Source organism: Pristiophorus japonicus, chromosome 11 (genome assembly GCF_044704955.1).
Source record: "Pristiophorus japonicus isolate sPriJap1 chromosome 11, sPriJap1.hap1, whole genome shotgun sequence".
NCBI lineage: Eukaryota > Metazoa > Chordata > Chondrichthyes > Pristiophoridae > Pristiophorus > Pristiophorus japonicus.
The window spans coordinates 93090464-93107327 of NC_091987.1; the positions used below are offsets into that span (position 1 = coordinate 93090464).

General features: G+C 47.1%; 1 long non-coding RNA gene across 2 annotated transcripts in view; it reads right to left on the reverse strand.

Annotated features, from left to right (window-relative positions):
* LOC139276168 (uncharacterized) overlaps positions 1-16864 on the reverse strand; it is a 169846-nt gene that overhangs the window by 24673 nt on the left and 128309 nt on the right. For both annotated transcript variants that reach the window (XR_011595830.1, XR_011595829.1), the window contains exon 5: positions 497-724. This is a non-coding gene — a long non-coding RNA (uncharacterized lncRNA). The remainder of the gene's footprint in view (positions 1-496; positions 725-16864) is intronic.

Below are 16864 nucleotides of genomic sequence, written 5' to 3' on the forward strand. Positions count from 1 at the left end.
CCATTGACTGCACCCATATTGATTTGAGGGCACCGCAGCACAATCCAGAAATCTTCCATAATTGCAAAGGCTTCCACTCTGAATGTACAGTTAGTGTACGACCATACATGCAAAATAATGATCGGCAATGCCCACTATCCTGGCAGCAGCCATAATGCCTTCACCCTGTGCCAGACCAGTGTGCTAACTCTGTTCCAGCCCCCAAATGAAGCTCGTGGCTGGCTGTTCGGAGACAAGGGCTAGCCACTCTCCACCGGGCTCATGGTTCCCTTCCGTAACCCCACCACTCCTGCCCAGCATCATACAATGCGAGCCATGACGCCACCAGAAACATCATTGAGTAGACCACCAGAGAGCTGAAGCAACAGTTCCGTTGCCTTGACCACTCTAACCCTAACCCTGAGCAGGTGTCCCTATTCGTCGTCGTCTGCTGCATGCTGCACAACCTGGCCATGGTGAGGGTTCAGCCATTGCCACCAGACATAGCCATACTAACCTCAGGAGGATGAGGAGGACCAGGAGGAGAAGCAACTGCAGGAGGATGAGAAGGAGCAGCAGCAGCAACAGCTGCGATGGAGGAGGCAGCGAGTCCATCGTGATCCTGCAAGGGAGATCCGCGACCATCTCATTGGAGCTCGTTTCCACTCATTTCCATCCAACATCCCGGTTCCTGAGGACGTCCCCATCACCACATCAATTTGCCCTTCATACCAAATCCCCAACACTGAAATGAGAGACAACAACAAACATTAAACATTCCAATCTCAATTTATCAAACAAGAATAAAATGTATAACTCTGTATTTAATCATCACCCTTGTGCATTTCCTTATAGCCCCTTTTGCGTCCATCTATTCTACTACTTCTCTGCAGTATCTTCCCTGTGGCTGCAGCATGGCAGGTGGAAAACTGTGGTGTATCAGGTCCAGAGACTATAGATGGCCTTGCAGGGTGCCCTCGGCCAGCTCTAGGCATGGCAGGCCCGGCTGCAGACTGCATCACCTCAGGCTGCGCGGCGGCAGTCTGGGCTGGCTGGGTGACAGGCAGCGACGTGCAATGGCGGAGTGGCAGTGGTGGGATCAAGCATGCTATCATCCTGAGAGAGGACAGCATGTTCCTGCTCCAATGACCCACTGCCACTCCCCCGGGGCAGCACCTCAGAATCCCCCCAATCTGCTGGAGCACAGATTGATGGGCTGCTGTGACACCGTGAGATCCCTGGTCGACTGTGGTGGACCCAGCAGCTGAGACTTCATGACATCACCAAGACATTGCATGGCATTAAGCTGAGGCTGCATCAGAGCAGTCTGAGCTTCCTTGCGAGCAACCATTGACTCTATTGCAGCACCAAGACGTTGCGTTGCTTCCACCTGTGTCGCAATGGAAGCTGCCACATTGCCCATGACACGCGTCATCAGGTCTGGATCCACACGGTTTGCCTGGGAGTCCACCATCGTCTGCACACTGACAATGATGGGCTCCATGGTGTGCGCAGAGCAGTCTACAATGCGGGAGGCGGACTCCTCCATGCTCCTTCACTTGCGACAGGCTCTTGGGCACCCTTGCCATTGCACCTATCATGTCGGAGTGCATGGCCATCACCCGTTGTATGAATGTCTCCCCAACAAGGTCTTCATCTGAGTCCTGTGCAGCAGAACTCGCCCTCCAGGGAGATGGTTCCCAAGCTTTCCTTTCCCCTTGACTGTGCTGCAGCCCGCTAGGCTCCGGTGCATCACTCAGTACATACCCATGTCCGGAACTATCTTCTAATGACCGCATAGCATCAGTATTTGAGCTGGTTCCTACGGGTGAGGGAAGCAGTGAAGCAGTGCTTGGCTCCTCCTCATCCCCCTGTTCTTCTCCCTTGTGACTGGGTTGGTGGGGGGGCTCAGGCACAGTGCTGGTTCCTCTGCTGGCTCATTATCTGAAAGCATAAATGGCACAAGAGTTGCGTTAAGGTGAGGGCAGGGGGGCAGGAATGGAGCAAGGAAGGCAGACTGAATGAGGAGGTGGAAAGTGAGAAGGCCATCTGGTTTAAGGGAAAAGTGGGATGAGAAGAGGGGTTTAAGATACTATTGTTGCCCCCAGCGGGCTCGATGTCTCCGGCAGCTGCGGGGTCCACCAGCTGTGGGCCAATGAGCCGCAGCACTCGCTCCTCTATATTGGAAAGTTGGCGCAGTTCAGCTTCCCCACCTCCAGTCTGCTGCTCCTCCATCCTGTTGTGTGCCATCTTAGCCTGCAAAACAAAGGGAAGCTGTGTGAGTAAGAGTCCAGCTATGTATGTGGAAGATATGCCTGCCATGGTTAAATAGCTGTGAATGTAGGCAAGGCTGAGTGTGAGTAGGGTGGTGCTTGCCTGCTGGGTTAAGTGCTTGTTTTCAGAGTGTGAACAGACAGAGGCTCAGAGGCTGGTATGTAAGAGTTGTGGAAACATGTACTCACCTTGGCCACCCCAGTGAGGTCGTTGAATTTCGTGCGACAATGTGTGGGTGTTCTATCCACCACCGTGCTGCCCGACATCTCCGCAGCCACCTCTGCCTACATGGCTCTATAAGCCTGTGGTGTAGGCCTTCTCCCAGATGGAGGGAACAGTACCTCCCTCCTTCCCTCGACTTCCCCCACCAATGTCTCCAATGCCAGGTCGCTGAACCGTGTGCTCCTTACTTAATGCCTTGCAGCTGCCATTGCACACCTTCCTTGCTGCTCAGTTAACTGAAGAAATGATGGGATTGACCAGGTGCTGCCTGAAACGACATCCCCTTTAAGAACTGGAATGAACAGCAATCTCATTATGTGAATGAAAATCAGGTGAAATTGGGGGGAGAGAGGGATTAATAGTGCCCCTGCATCACACCACAGAGGCCATTAGTGCCTCATATACCGCCTCGCTTCATTTCTGAGGGAAAAGTAACGAATTTCCCACAATTTTGCAGGCCATCTCACCAGGCGCTAAATCGTCAATCTTGTAAAAGTTATTGCCCCAAATACGGCGAATTTCAGCCCCCTTAACTTTCTCACTTCCTTCAAAAGCCTCTTAAAAATCTACATCTTTGACTGTTCATTCTCTTCCCGGCTTAACCTTTCCCATTTCCTGCTCAATATCTTTCTCTCCCTATTTGCAAAATGTTCGAGATGCTCTTTTATATGAGAGGTTTATATATATATAAATACAAGTTGTTGCAGTTATTGTTATATACGGTTAACCGGCAGAAATGGGCAAAGAATCTTAGGAAATCATACTTCAATTTATCCACCACCTGTGCAACAAAATATGAACACTGACTGTGGAAAAGCTATAATACTGGGCTTCAAATAGGGGCATATATCATAGAATTTGCCTTCTGTCTATCCCTAGTAAAGCGCGTATGACTCCCTTGGCCAAATGAATTATTAAAACAGTTGATTAATTTTTAGGTGAAGAACAGAATGGGTTCAGAAAAAATGGGGACACAGTAAATCATTTGTTCGCTCTCAGACAACAATCTAAAAATATTATGAAGGGGACAGACCCCTCTATCATAGTTTTGCTGATGTGAGACAAACTTTCAACAGCACTCGGAGAAACAGCACTATAAGATTACAGACGGCTTGAGAAAATGTGAAAAAATCCTGGGAGAGTTCTTGCAATAAAATCTCTCCAACAGTAGTGTCAGAATGAACAGTGGGCTATCTACTGGGTTTAAAATAGGCAAAAAATGAGACAAAGCAGTATCCTCTCTCCAATACTCGTCAATGTAATATTTAAGACAATTATCAAGATCTTGTTAGATGACACAAGCGTAAAATTTAAAAAGCCATTCTGTAAACAACCCAAGATTTTAATGTGAATGTTATTGCTGGATGTGCAGATGACCTCCAGGTGCTAATACAATCTATGAAGCAAGCAAACAGCTTGGCTTAAATATCAATACAATTAGACAAAAGTCTTAGATGTGTCCAGTAGACTGGAAAACGCAAAGATTACCATAAAAATAGAGCAGCTGGATAAATCTATATGTCCAAGAGATTTGATTTCTGAATTCAAAAGAAGAACCCCCCCATTATCTGCCAATTGCTTCAATTTGATGAAGAGATGGAAAGGAATGTATCTCTTTGTTAACCAGACTCCATTTGTATGAAACTTTGACACTACGTGCTAGAAATTGTCCTTGTTTGCACCACCCATTAGCGCCTCCCGGGGGAGCGGGGGGGAGGTGATGATGGGGCGCTAACGGCTCTATGCCTGGGCATGGCGAGAGTATTGACACACGCTAAATTCCCCTGGAGCTTGCGGCGGCGGTAGCATGACGATCTCCTGCGCCTGGAGATCGTGACGTCATCGTGCTGCGCATCGCTCCGGTAGCGCCCCGGACCTGAACTTCAGTTCCGTCCCCCTGCAGCATCACTGGGCGACAAAAGCGACAGTTCAGGAGACGTTGTTAGGGAGGCCAGCCGCTTGTGGAGCGGCATTTAAAGGTAAGGCCACTTGTGTGTATAACATTGTTTTTTTTCATCCTTTAGGTTCTGTTTTGAAAATTTTCAAGTGCCGCAGTTGGTCAGCCCTGCACGCTCTTCGAGTGCTTGGGGCTGATCGTCACGGATCACGGCTGCCATCGCAATGAGGGACATCGTTGAAAAGCAGAGCCTGCAGCAATGGCCTTTCCCTTTAAGGGAGGGGAGGAACCTCCATTCCCGGCAACGCTGCCCTGGACATTGGCCAGCGCTGCACTGCTACCGCCCCTCTTGCCGACCTCAGCTCTCCAAGGGAAGTGGTAGTGCTTGATTTAGCGCTCAACTTCCTTCTTGGAGCGCTAAACAGGAAGTTTGCGTAAGGGTCCCTTGCATAGCGCCCGGCGATACTTTTGCGCTGCTGCAAACGGTTCGTTACACAATTTCAACCCCTACCTGTTTTATTGGATGACTGTAAGATAGCATGCCTTAAGATAAAGAAACATTGTTAGTTGCAGAAATGGCTTTCCTGAGTTAGTCTGGCTTCAAAGGCTTAAAAGTGACAGAATATGGAAGGGAGTTAAAGTGAGCAAAACTGTAATGGACTGAATCACCTAAAGATAGTTCAGACATATAAACAGATTGAGCACTGGCAGAGTAATGAAGACTTATGCATTGCTACTAGAATGAACAAGATTAAAAGGGTGACCCTGAAAATACCGGCTAGACTGTATCTTAAAAATATTAATCCAAACAACATCGTTTTATGAAAGCAGTACATCTGATTAAATAATTTTATTCAGTTATGATTCTTCTGATAGTACAAATCTTTTGGCTTCACCGTTAGTTTTTTTTTGACACTTTTGGAATAGTTTTATCTTATCTATAAACTTAAGACCTTCTTTTTAACATTTGCTGAAAAGATGAGGCATTAGAAAATGAAGCCCAGAAAAGAATTACTGTGTTGAACCTTTTCATTATGATCTCATTTGTATTGTGGCTAACCTCAGCATTTCCTTGAAAACCTATTGTATTAAAGCTTGGCTGAAAAAGCCCAGGTCTGCTTTGCACACATTGTCCCTCCAGGTCTCTGTAACCAGCAGGTAACATGCTTCTGAGTGACTATATCAAGAATGCAATGTCCCTCCAGGAATCTACAATCAACGTCCCATGCCTCAATGGGTTTCCATATCTAACATAAAGTGTTCCTCAGATCTTGGGGGCCGAAAGTGATGGCTTTACCGCCGATAGTCGCCCACTGCCGCTGCCATTCCTCTGTTCGAACTGCCCAGTGCCACTTTCATCGTGGCTTGGAGTGAGCAGGAGGGGAGAGCCGTCGGAAAGCGCCGGCCGATGCGCGTAAGTAGACTCCCGCTCGCCGAGATGCCATATTCATGCGGGCGGGAGTCGGCGGAAGTCAATGGCAGGATGGCGATGGACCGCTGAGTGCAGGCAGCTCTGTCCTCAACGGTAAGTGTAAAGATGCTGTAAAAAAGGTTAGTGAAGTTTATTTAAATTATTTCTTTACAGGTACTTACCTGGATGGGATCCCCTGCAGGTCATCAGATGTTTTTTTTTGTCTTTGATGCTTTTTAGTTTTAGTTCTTCGACCCTCCGTGGGCCCGACTCCATTCTCGCGGCACTTGGTTGGCAAGCCCCTTTGCCGCCATGAATGAGAGCTCCCGCCGGCTGCCGCCCAGATTGGTGACTTATGTCGCAGATTTGCCGCCCGCCGACTTTCGAGGGACCTGGGTGATGAAAACCCCGCCCAAAGAAACGTCACGGACCTCGGCGGCCATCGGCAGTGCTTTATAAGAACATAAGAATTAGGAACAGGAGTAGGCCATCTAGCCACTCGAGCCTGCTCCGCCATTCAAAAAGATCATGGCTGATCTGGCAGTGGACTCAGCTCCACTTACCCGCCCGTTCCCCATAACCCTTAATTCCCTTATTGGTTAAAAATCTATCTATCTGTGATTTGAATACATTCAATGAGCTAGCCTCAACTGCTTCCTTGGGCAGAGAATTCCACAGATTCACAATCCTCTGGGAGAAGAAATTCCTTCTCAACTCGGTTTTAAATTGGCTCCCCCATATTTTGAGGCTGTGCCCCCTAGTTCTAGTCTCCCCGACCAGTGGAAACCCTTCTCTGCCTCTATCTTGTCTATCCCTTTCATTATTTTAAATGTTTCTATAAGATCACCCCTCATCTTCTGAACTCCAATGAGTAAAGACCCAGTTTATTCAATCTATCATCATAAGGTAACCCCCTCATCTCCGGAATCAGCCTAGTGAATCGTCTCTGTACCCGCTTCAAAGCTAGTATATCCTTCCTTAAGTAAGGTGACCAAAACTGTACGCAGTACTCCAGGTGCGGCCTCACCAATACCCTGTACAGTTGCAGCAGGACCTCCCTGCTTTTGTACTCCATCCCTCTCGCAATGAAGGCCAACATTCCATTCGCCTTCCTGATTACTTGCTGCACCTAACTAACTTTTTGGGATTCATGCACAAGGACCCCCAGGTCCCTCTGCACCGCAGCATGTTGTAATTTCTCCCCATTCAAATAATATTCCCTTTTACTGTTTTTTTTCCAAGGTGGATGACCTCACATTTTCCGACATTGTATTCCATCTGCCAAACCTTAGCCCATTCGCTTAACCTATCTAAATCTCTTTGCAGCCTCTGTGTCCTCTACACAACCCGCTTTCCCACTAATCTTTGTGTCATCTGCAAATTTTGTTGCACTACACTCTGTCCCCTCCTCTAGGTCATCTATGTATATTGTAAACAGTTGTGGTCCCAGCACCGATCCCTGTGGCACACCACCAACCACCGATTTCCAACCCGAAAAGGACCCATTTATCCCGACTCTCTGCTTTCTGTTAGCCAGCCAATTCTTGATCCATGCTAATACATTTCCTCTGACTCCACGTACCTTTATCTTCTGCAGTAACCTTTTGTGTGGCGCCTTATCGAATGCCTTTTGGAAATCTAATTACACCACATCCATCGGTACACCTCTATCCACCATGCTCGTTATATCCTCAAAGAATTCCAGTAAATTAGTTAAACATGATTTCCCCTTCATGTATCCATGTTGCGTCTGTTTGATTGCACTATTCCTATCTAGATATCCCGCTATTTCTTCCTTAATGATAGCTTCAAGCATTTTCCCCACTACAGATGTTAAACTAATCGGCCTATAGTTACCTGCCTTTTGTCTGCCCTCTTTTTTAAACAGAGGCGTTCCATTAGCTGCTTTCCAATCCGCTGGTACCTCCCCAGAGTCCAGAGAATTTTGGTAGATTATAACGAATGCATCTGCTATAACTTCCGCCATCTCTTTTAATACCCTGAAATGCAGTTCATCAGGACCAGGGGACTTGTCTACCTTGAGTTCCATTAGCCTGTCCAGCACTACCCCCCTCGTGATAGTGATTGTCTCAAGGTCCTCCCTTCCCACATTCCCGTGACCAGCAATTTTTGGCATGGTTTTTGTGTCTTCCACCGAAGCAAAATAATTGTTTAAGGTCTCAGCCATTTCCACATTTCCCATTATTAAATCCCCCTTCTCATCTTCTAAGGGACCAACATTTACTTTAGTCACTCTCTTCCGTTTTATATATCGGTAAAAGTTTTATATATCGGTATTTGGGTGGCACTTGGGCGGGTGGAGGCCTTCATCAAATTCGGGCCCTGGGTACGTGGATGGTCCAATCAGCATGTTGTGCCTCTCTAAACAGGTATCAAAGGTACAATGACTCCAGGGGATCAATTTTCCCCAATGTAATTTTTTTTCATACTTGAAGAGTTACGCCTGTTTTTTGGGGGCCCAACTACGCCAAAAAAAATCATCCAACTTTCCCCGTTTGAATTGTTGATTTTGGTACCGCCTAGCCTGTCCTTTAGCTTTGGGGTGGAGCCTAAGGTCTGCGCCAAAAAGATCGGTTTGCCAGGGTAACGAGAGACACACTGTGGGCTGAGGCTGGAAAGTGAAACATACAACACACTCTGGCCAGCTCACAGCAATCTGCACAAGCACCTTGCACATTGCAGCAGCTTACCAGCATTAAATTATTCAAGTGTTTATGCCAAAAGTCTATCCCCCCCTCCCCCGCATTCCCCTGCTGGCGCCAGGTGCCAGTCTATCCCCCCCTCCCCTCCCGGTGCTGGTGCCGGGTGCCGTTGCTAACCTGGCCGAAAGGCCTCCCTTGCTCCTCCTCCCGGTGCCGGGTGCCACTCCTAGCCCAGGCTAGGACCTCCGACCCCTCCCCTCTTTCCTCTCCCCCCCCTCTCTCCTCTCCCCCCGTTTCTCCTCTCCCCACCCCGCTGCTGCTGTCCGGGCCGTGGAACTGCCTCTGCTGCGTTGATTCTCTTACCTGCGCCGATTTTGTTAACTGCCCAGAAGGTTTTTCCAGAGCGGTGATATATGCCGGCTTAAGAAAAATTGGAGTAAATCGGAACTGGCCAAACTTGAATGGCTAGAATTGGCGCAGGTGGCAGGTTACGCCCCCAATGAGTTAAAAAAAAATGTAGCCTAAAAAATCCTACCTAAGTGAAGTACGCAAGCGCAGAAACTTTGGGGAAACTGGAGATTTTAATTTACTCCAAAGAAAATGGTGCACGCCAAAAAAAGGGCACAGATAATTGGGGAAAATTGAGCCCTACGTCTCTGTAATCTAACTGATTATATGTAACGAGCAGGTAACCCTAGAATTTCCCTATGGTTACATTTATCCCACAGATAAATCATTGTGGATTCATGGAAGAATTGCTTGCACTTCAAGCCTCTGTGACCACACAATGCTCATCTGCTAATTATTATATCCCTCCATCATGGTCTCTGTATCCAATAGCAGCATATATTGCCCTTCAGGGTCTCTGTTACCACTATGTATGGCCTCTCATGGTCTCTGTAACTACACTTGCTGTCCCTTAGAGGCTTTGCAATCAGCATATATACAGATGTAGATTTGCTGTATATGGATTTTCAGAAAGCATTTGATAAGGTGTCCCATGGAAGGCTTGTTAAAAATACTAAGGCACAAGATATAAAACAAAATGTAGCAGCATGGATATAAGGTTAGTTGATAGAGCAGAAATAAAAAATTACAGTAAATGTGCGTTTCTCAGACTGAAGAAGGGTTGGAAGTGGTGTCATCATCATCGGCAGTCCCTTGGAGTCGAGGCAGACTTGCTTCCACTCCTGAAGTGAGTTCTTTGGTGGCTGAACAGTCCAATGCGAGAACCACAGATATGTCACAGGTGGGACAGATAGTCATTGAGGGAAGGGGTGGGTGGGACTGGTTTGCCGCACGCTCATTCCGCTGCCTGCGCTTGATTTCTGCATGCTCTCGGCGACGAGACTTGAGGTGCTCAGCGCGCTCACATGCTCTTTCTTCACTTAGGGCGGTCTTTGGCCAGGGACTCCCAGGTGTCAGTAGGGATGTTGCACTTTATCAGGGATGCTTTGAGGGTGTCCTTGTAACATTTCCGCTGCCCACCTTTGGCTCGTTTGCCATGAAGGAGCTCCGCATAGAGCACTTGCTTTGGGAGTCTCGTGTCTGGCACGCGAACTATGTGACCTGCCCAGCAGAGCTGATCGAGTGTGGTCAGTGCTTCAACGCTGGGGATGTTAGCCTGGATGAGGACGCTGATGGTTGTGCGCCTGTCCTCCCAGGGGATTTGTAGGATCTTGCGGAGACATCGTTGGTTATATATCTCCAGCGACTTGAGGTGTCTACTATACATGGTCCATGCCTCTGATCAATACAGGGGAGCAGATATTACTACAGCCCTGTAGGCCATGAGCTTGATGGTAGATTTGAGGGTCTGTTCTTCGAACACTCTTTTCCTCAGGTGGCCGAAGGCTGCACTGGCGCACTGGAGGCAGTGTTGACTCTCCTCATCAATGTCTGCTTTTGTTGATAAGAGGCTCCCGAGGTATGGGAAATGGTCCACGTTGTCGAGGGCCGCGCCATGGCTCTTAGAAACATAGAAAATAGATGCAGGAGTAGGCCATTCGGCCCTTCGGGCCTGCACCACCATTCAATGAGTTCATGGCTGAACATGCAACTTCAGTACCCCATTCCTGCTTTCTCGCCATACCCCTTGATCCCCCTAGTAGTAAGGACTACATCTAACTCCTTTTTGAATATAATTAGTGAATTGGCCTCAACAACTTTCTGCGGTAGAGAATTCCACAGGTTCACCACTCTCTGGGTGAAGAAGTTTCTCCTCATCTCGGTCCTAAATGGCTTACCCCTTATCCTTAGACTGTGACCCCTGGTTCTGGACTTCCCCAACATTGGGAACATTCTTCCTGCATCTAACCTGTCCAAACCGTCAGAATTTTAAACGTTTCTATGAGATCCTCTCTCATTCTTCTGAACTCCAGTGAATACAGGCCCAGTTGATCCAGTCTTTCTTGATATGTCAGTCCCGCCATCCCGGGAATCAGTCTGGTGAACCTTCGCTGCACTCCCTCAATAACAAGAATGTCCTTCCTCAAGTTAGGAGACCAAAACTGTACACAATACTCCAGGTGTGGCCTCACCAGGGCCCTGTACAACTGTAGTAACACCTCCCTGCCCCTGTACTCGAATCCCCTCGCTATGAAGGCCAACATGCCATTTGCTTTCTTAACCGCCTGCTCTACCTGCATGCCAACCTTCAGTGACTGATGTACCATGACACCCAGGTCTCGTTGCACCTCTCCTTTTCCTAATCTGTCACTATTCAGATAATAGTCTGTCTCTCTGTTTTTACAACCAAAGTGGATAACCTCACATTTATCCACATTATACTTCATCTGCCATACATTTGCCCACTCACCTAACCTATCCAAGTCACTCTGCAGCCTCATAGCATCCTCCTCGCAGCTCACACTGCCACCCAACTTAGCGTCATCCGCAAATTTGGAGATACTACCTTTAATCCCCTCGTCTAAATCATTAATGTACAATGTAAACAGTTGGGGCCCCAGCACAGAACCTTGCGGTACCCCACTAGTCACTGCCTGCCATTCTGAAAAGTACCCATTTACTCCTACTCTTTGCTTCCTGTCTGACAACCAGTTCTCAATCCATGTTAGCACCCTACCCCCAATCCCTTCTGAAAGTCCAAATACACCACATCAACTGGTTCCCCTTGACCACTCTACTGGAAACATCCTCAAAAAATTCCAGAAGATTTGTCAAGCATGATTTCCCTTTCACAAATCCATGCTGACTTGGACCTATTATGTCACCTCTTTCCAAATGCGCTGCTATGATATCCTTATTAATTGATTCCATCATTTTACCCACTACCGATGTCTGGCTGACCGGTCTATAATTCCCTCTCTCCCTTCTTTTTTAAAAAGTGGGGTTACATTGGCTACCCTCCACTCCATAGGAACTGATCCAGAGTCTATGGAATGTTGGAAAATGACTGTCAATGCATCCGCTATTTCAAAGGCCACCTCCATAAGTACTCTGGGATGCAGACCATCAGGCCCTGGGGATTTATCGGCCTTCAATCCCATCAATTTCCCCAACACAATTTCCCGACTAATAAGGATTTCCCTCAGTTCCTCCTTCTTACTACACCCTCTGACCCCTTTTATATCCGGAAGGTTGTTTGTGTCCTCCTTAGTGAATACCGAACCAAAGTACTTGTTCAATTGGTCTGCCATTTCTTTGTTGCCCGTTATGACTTCCCCTGATTCTGACTGCAGGGGACCTACGTTTATCTTTACTAACCTTTTTCTCATTACATAACTATAGAAGCTTTTGCAGTCCGTCTTAATGTTCCCTGCAAGCTTCCTCTCGTACTCTATTTTCCCTGCCCTAATCAAACCCTTTGTCCTCCTCTGCTGAGTTCTAAATTTCTCCTAGTCCCCGGGTTCGCTGCTATTTCTGGCCAATTTGTATGCCACTTCCTTGGCTTTAATACTATCCCTGATTTCCTTGATAGCCACAGTTGAGCCACCTTCCCTTTTTATTTTTACGCCAGACAGGGATGTACAATTGTTGTAGTTCATCCATGCGGTCTCTAAATGTCTGCCATTGCCCATCCACTATCAACACCTTAAGTATCATTTGCCAATCTATCCTAGCCAATTCCTGCCTCATACCTTCAAAATTACCCTTTAAGTTCTGGACCATGGTCTCTGAATTAACTGTTTCATTCTCCATCCTAATGTAGAATTCCACCATATTATGGTCACTCTTCCCCAAGGGGCCTCGCACAACGAGATTGCTAATTAATCTCTCTCATTACACAACACCCAGTCTAAGATGGCCTCCCCCCGAGTTGGTTCCTCGACATATTGGTCTAGAAAACCATCCCTTATGCACTCCAGGAAATCCTCCACCACCGTATTGTTTACAGTTTGGTTAGCCCAAACTATGTGCATATTAAAGTCACCCATGATAACTGCTGCACCTTTATTGCATGCACTCCTAATTTCCTGTTTGATGCCCTCCCCAACATCACTACTACTGTTTGGAGATCTGAACACAACTCCCACTAGCGATTTCTGCCCTTTGGTATTCCGTAGCTCCACCCATACCGATTCCACATCATCCAAGCTAATGTCTTTCCTTACAATTGCATTAATTTCCTCTTTAACCAGCAACGCCACCCCGCCTCCTTTTCCTTTCTGTCTATCCTTCCTAAATGTTGAATACGCTTGGATGTTGAGTTCCCAGCCTTGGTCACCCTGGAGCCATGTCTCCGTGATGCCAACCACATCGTATCCGTTAACTGCTATCTGCACAGTTAATTCGTCCATCTTATTCCGAATACTCCTCGCATTGAGACACAGAGCCTTCAGGCTTGCCTGTTGAACACACTTTGACCCTTTAGAATTTTGCTGCAAAACTCTTGATGACTGGGGGGCAGTGCTGTGCGGCGAGGACAGACCTTTGTCTTACGGATGTTTAGCGGAAGGCCCATGCTTTCATATGCCTCAGTAAATACGTCGACTATATTCTGGAGTTCAGCCTCAGAATGTGCGCAGACGCAGGTGTCATCCGCGTTCTGTAGCTCAACGACAGAGGTTGGGGTGATCTTGGACCTGGCCTGGAGACAGCGAAGGTTAAACAGCTTCTGTAGTTTAGTTCCATTCCAGCGGGGAACTTGTTGACTGTGAGGTGGAGCATGGCAGCAAGGAAGATTGAGAAGAGGGTTGGAGTGATGACGCAGTCTGGTTTGACACCGGTTCGGACGTGGATTGGGTCTGTAATTAATCCATTGGTAAGGATCACGGCCTGCATGTCGTCGTGGAGCAGGCGAAGAATGTTGACAAACTTTGGGGGCATCCGAAATGAAGGAGGACGCTCCATAGGCCCTCGCAGTTGACAGTCAAAGGACTTTGTAAGTCGAAGAAGGCCATGTATAAGGGCTGGCGCTGCTCCCTGCATTTTTCCTGCAGCTGTCGCACTGCAAAGATCATGTCCGTTGTGCCCCGTAGAGGACGAAATCCGCACTGTGACTCCGGGAGGAGCTCCTCAGCCACAGGGAGAAGACGGTTGAGGAGGACTCTAGCGACAACTTTCCCAGTGGCTGATAGCAGGGAGATTCCCCTGTAATTGCTGCAGTCGGACTTGTCCCTTTTTAAAAGATGGTCATGATCACTGCATCTCTGAGATCTCCCGGCATGCTCTCCTCCCTCCAGATGAGAGAGATGAGGTCATGTATCCGCGCCAACAGCGCCTTTCCACCATACTTTAACGCCTCAGCAGGGATTCCATCCACTCCTGTCGCCTTGTTATTCTTGAGCTGTCTTATGGCTTTACCTACCTCATGCAACGTTGGGGTTTCACTGAGGTGGTGGTGGGTCGCATGCTGCAGGATGGAATCGAGAACACTTGAGTTAAGGGCAGAGTCTCGATTGAGGAGATCTTCGACTGCCTCAGTGTCCTTGATGAGTGTTTCCCCGTTCTTGGCCAGCAGTGAGGTGGGGTGCGTTGGGAGTTTGGACCGTAGGTGGCCTTGACTGCGATGAAGAATCCTTGCACATCATGGCTGTCAGCCAGTTGTTGTATCTCCTGTGCTTTCTCTATCCAGCATCTGTTCTTAGCAGACCAATTGAACAAATACTTTGGTTCTGTCTTCACTAAGGAAGACACGAATAACATCCTGAAAATACTAGGGGACTGAGTGTCTAGCGAGAAGGAGGAACTGAGGGAAATCCTCATTACCCTGGAAATGGTGTTAGGGAAACTGATGGGACTGAAGACCGATAAATCCCCAGGGCCTGATAGTCTGCATCCCAGAGTACTTAAGGAAGTAGCCCTAGAAATAGTGGATGCATTGGTGGTCATTTTCCAAAATTCCATGGACTCTGGATCAGTACCTATGGATTTGAGGGTAGCTAATGTAACACCATTTTTTAAAAAAGGAAGGAGAGAGAAAACAGGGAATCATAGCCTGACATCAGTAGTGGGAAAAATGCTAGAATCAATTATTAAAGATTTAATAGCAGCGAATTTGGAAAGCAATGACAGGATCGGTCCAAGTTAGCATGGATTTATGAAAGGGAAATCATGCTTGACAAATCTTCTTGAGTTTTTTGAGGATGTAACTAGTAGAGTGGATAAGGGAGAACCGGTGGATGTGGTGTATTTGGACTTTCAAAAGGCTTTTGACAAGGTCTCACACAAGAGGTTAGTGTGCAAAATTAAGGCACATGGTATTGGGGGTAATGTATTGACACGGATAGAGAACTGGTTGGCAGACAGGAAGCAAAGAGTGGGAATAAACGGGTCCTTTTCAGAATGGCAGGCAGTGACTAGTGAGGTGCCGCAAGGTTCAGTGCTGGGACCCCAGCTATTTACAATATACATTAATGATTTGGACAATGGAATTGAATGTAATATCTCCAAGTTTGCAGATAACACTAAGCTGGGTGGCAGTGTGAGATGTGAGGAGGATGCTAAGAGGCTGCTGGGTGACTTGGACAGGTGAATGGGCAACTGCATGGCAGATGCAGTATAATGTGGATAAATGTGAGGTTATCTACTTTGGTGGCAAAAACATGGAAGGCAGATTATTATCTGAATGATGACAGATTAGTAAAAGGGGAGGTGCAACGAGACTTGGGTGTCATGGTACATCAGTCACTGAAGGTAGGCATGCAGGTACAGCAGGCAGTAAAGAAAGCAAATGGCATGCTGGCCTTCATAGCGGAGGATTTAAGAATAGGAGCAGGGAGGTCTTGCTGCGGTTGTACATGGCCTTGGTGAGACCACACCTTGAGTATTGTGTGCAGTTTTGGTCTCCTAATCTGAGGAAGGACATTCTTGCTATTGAGGGAGTGCAGTGAAGGTTCACCAGACTAATTTCCGGGATGGCAGGACTGACATTTGAAGAAAGACTGGATTGGCTAGGCTTATACTCACTGGAATTTAGAAGAATGAGAGGGGATCTCAAAGAAACATATAAAATTATGACGGGACTGGACAGGTTAGATGCAGGAAGAATGTTCCCGATGTTGGGGAAGTCCAGAACCAGGGGTCACAGTCTAAGGATAAGGCGTAAGCCATTTAGGACCGAGATGAGGAGAAACTTCTTCACCCAGAGAGTGGTGAACCTGTGGAATTCTCTACCACAGAAAGTTGTTGCTTGAGGCTCACAGTTGACCCACCACCAATCGGTCCACTGAGTACCAGCAAAATTGCGGCCATCAAGAGGCTAGCCAAATGGGAAGGCGTCGCAGATTCAATTTAATGTGTATAATTCACAGGAAGGACATTTTGGAAGAACAAACAAGGAATAGGAGTATACACTTAGTGGAAAGACACTGAACAGAGTGATCTAATCGCTCAAATACATCATTTCCTGAAATGTGAGTGCAGGTAGGTTAAAACATTAAAAACGAACAATAGAATTTGGGGTTTTATAAATAGGGGCATAGAGTACAAGAGTAATTTAACCCTTTAAGCCTGGTATCATTTTGGTGAATGTCCGCTGTACCCCCCACAAAGCCAATCTTTCCTGATGTTCAGCACCCAAAACTGAATGCAATACTCCAGCTGGGGTCTGACCAAGGCTCTGTACAACTGAAGCAAAACTTACTCACTTTTGTATTCCAACTCGTAATAGTGAGACGCTGCCAATGTAATGCCAAGTCTGAGGCTAACGTTGAGGCTATCGTGAGGCTAACTGACTAGACAATGAATTGAAACTGCCCAATAGCACTGCAGCTTTTTGAGAGTGAGAAATATGTTGCATTTTACACTTTTTGGCATAATAAAGCCAGTGTTGGTTGAATCTGCTTTTTTTTTAATTGTCCTGTACAATTATCACCCAATCAGTGCAAATGACTGAGTGATAGATGGCCATGAGAATCAATCATTATCTTTCTGTTATCATGCACTTCACAGCGTTAGTCAGTGGGATGCTTTGGTATATATTGTGTGGAATTGTACCATGCACACATCATAGAT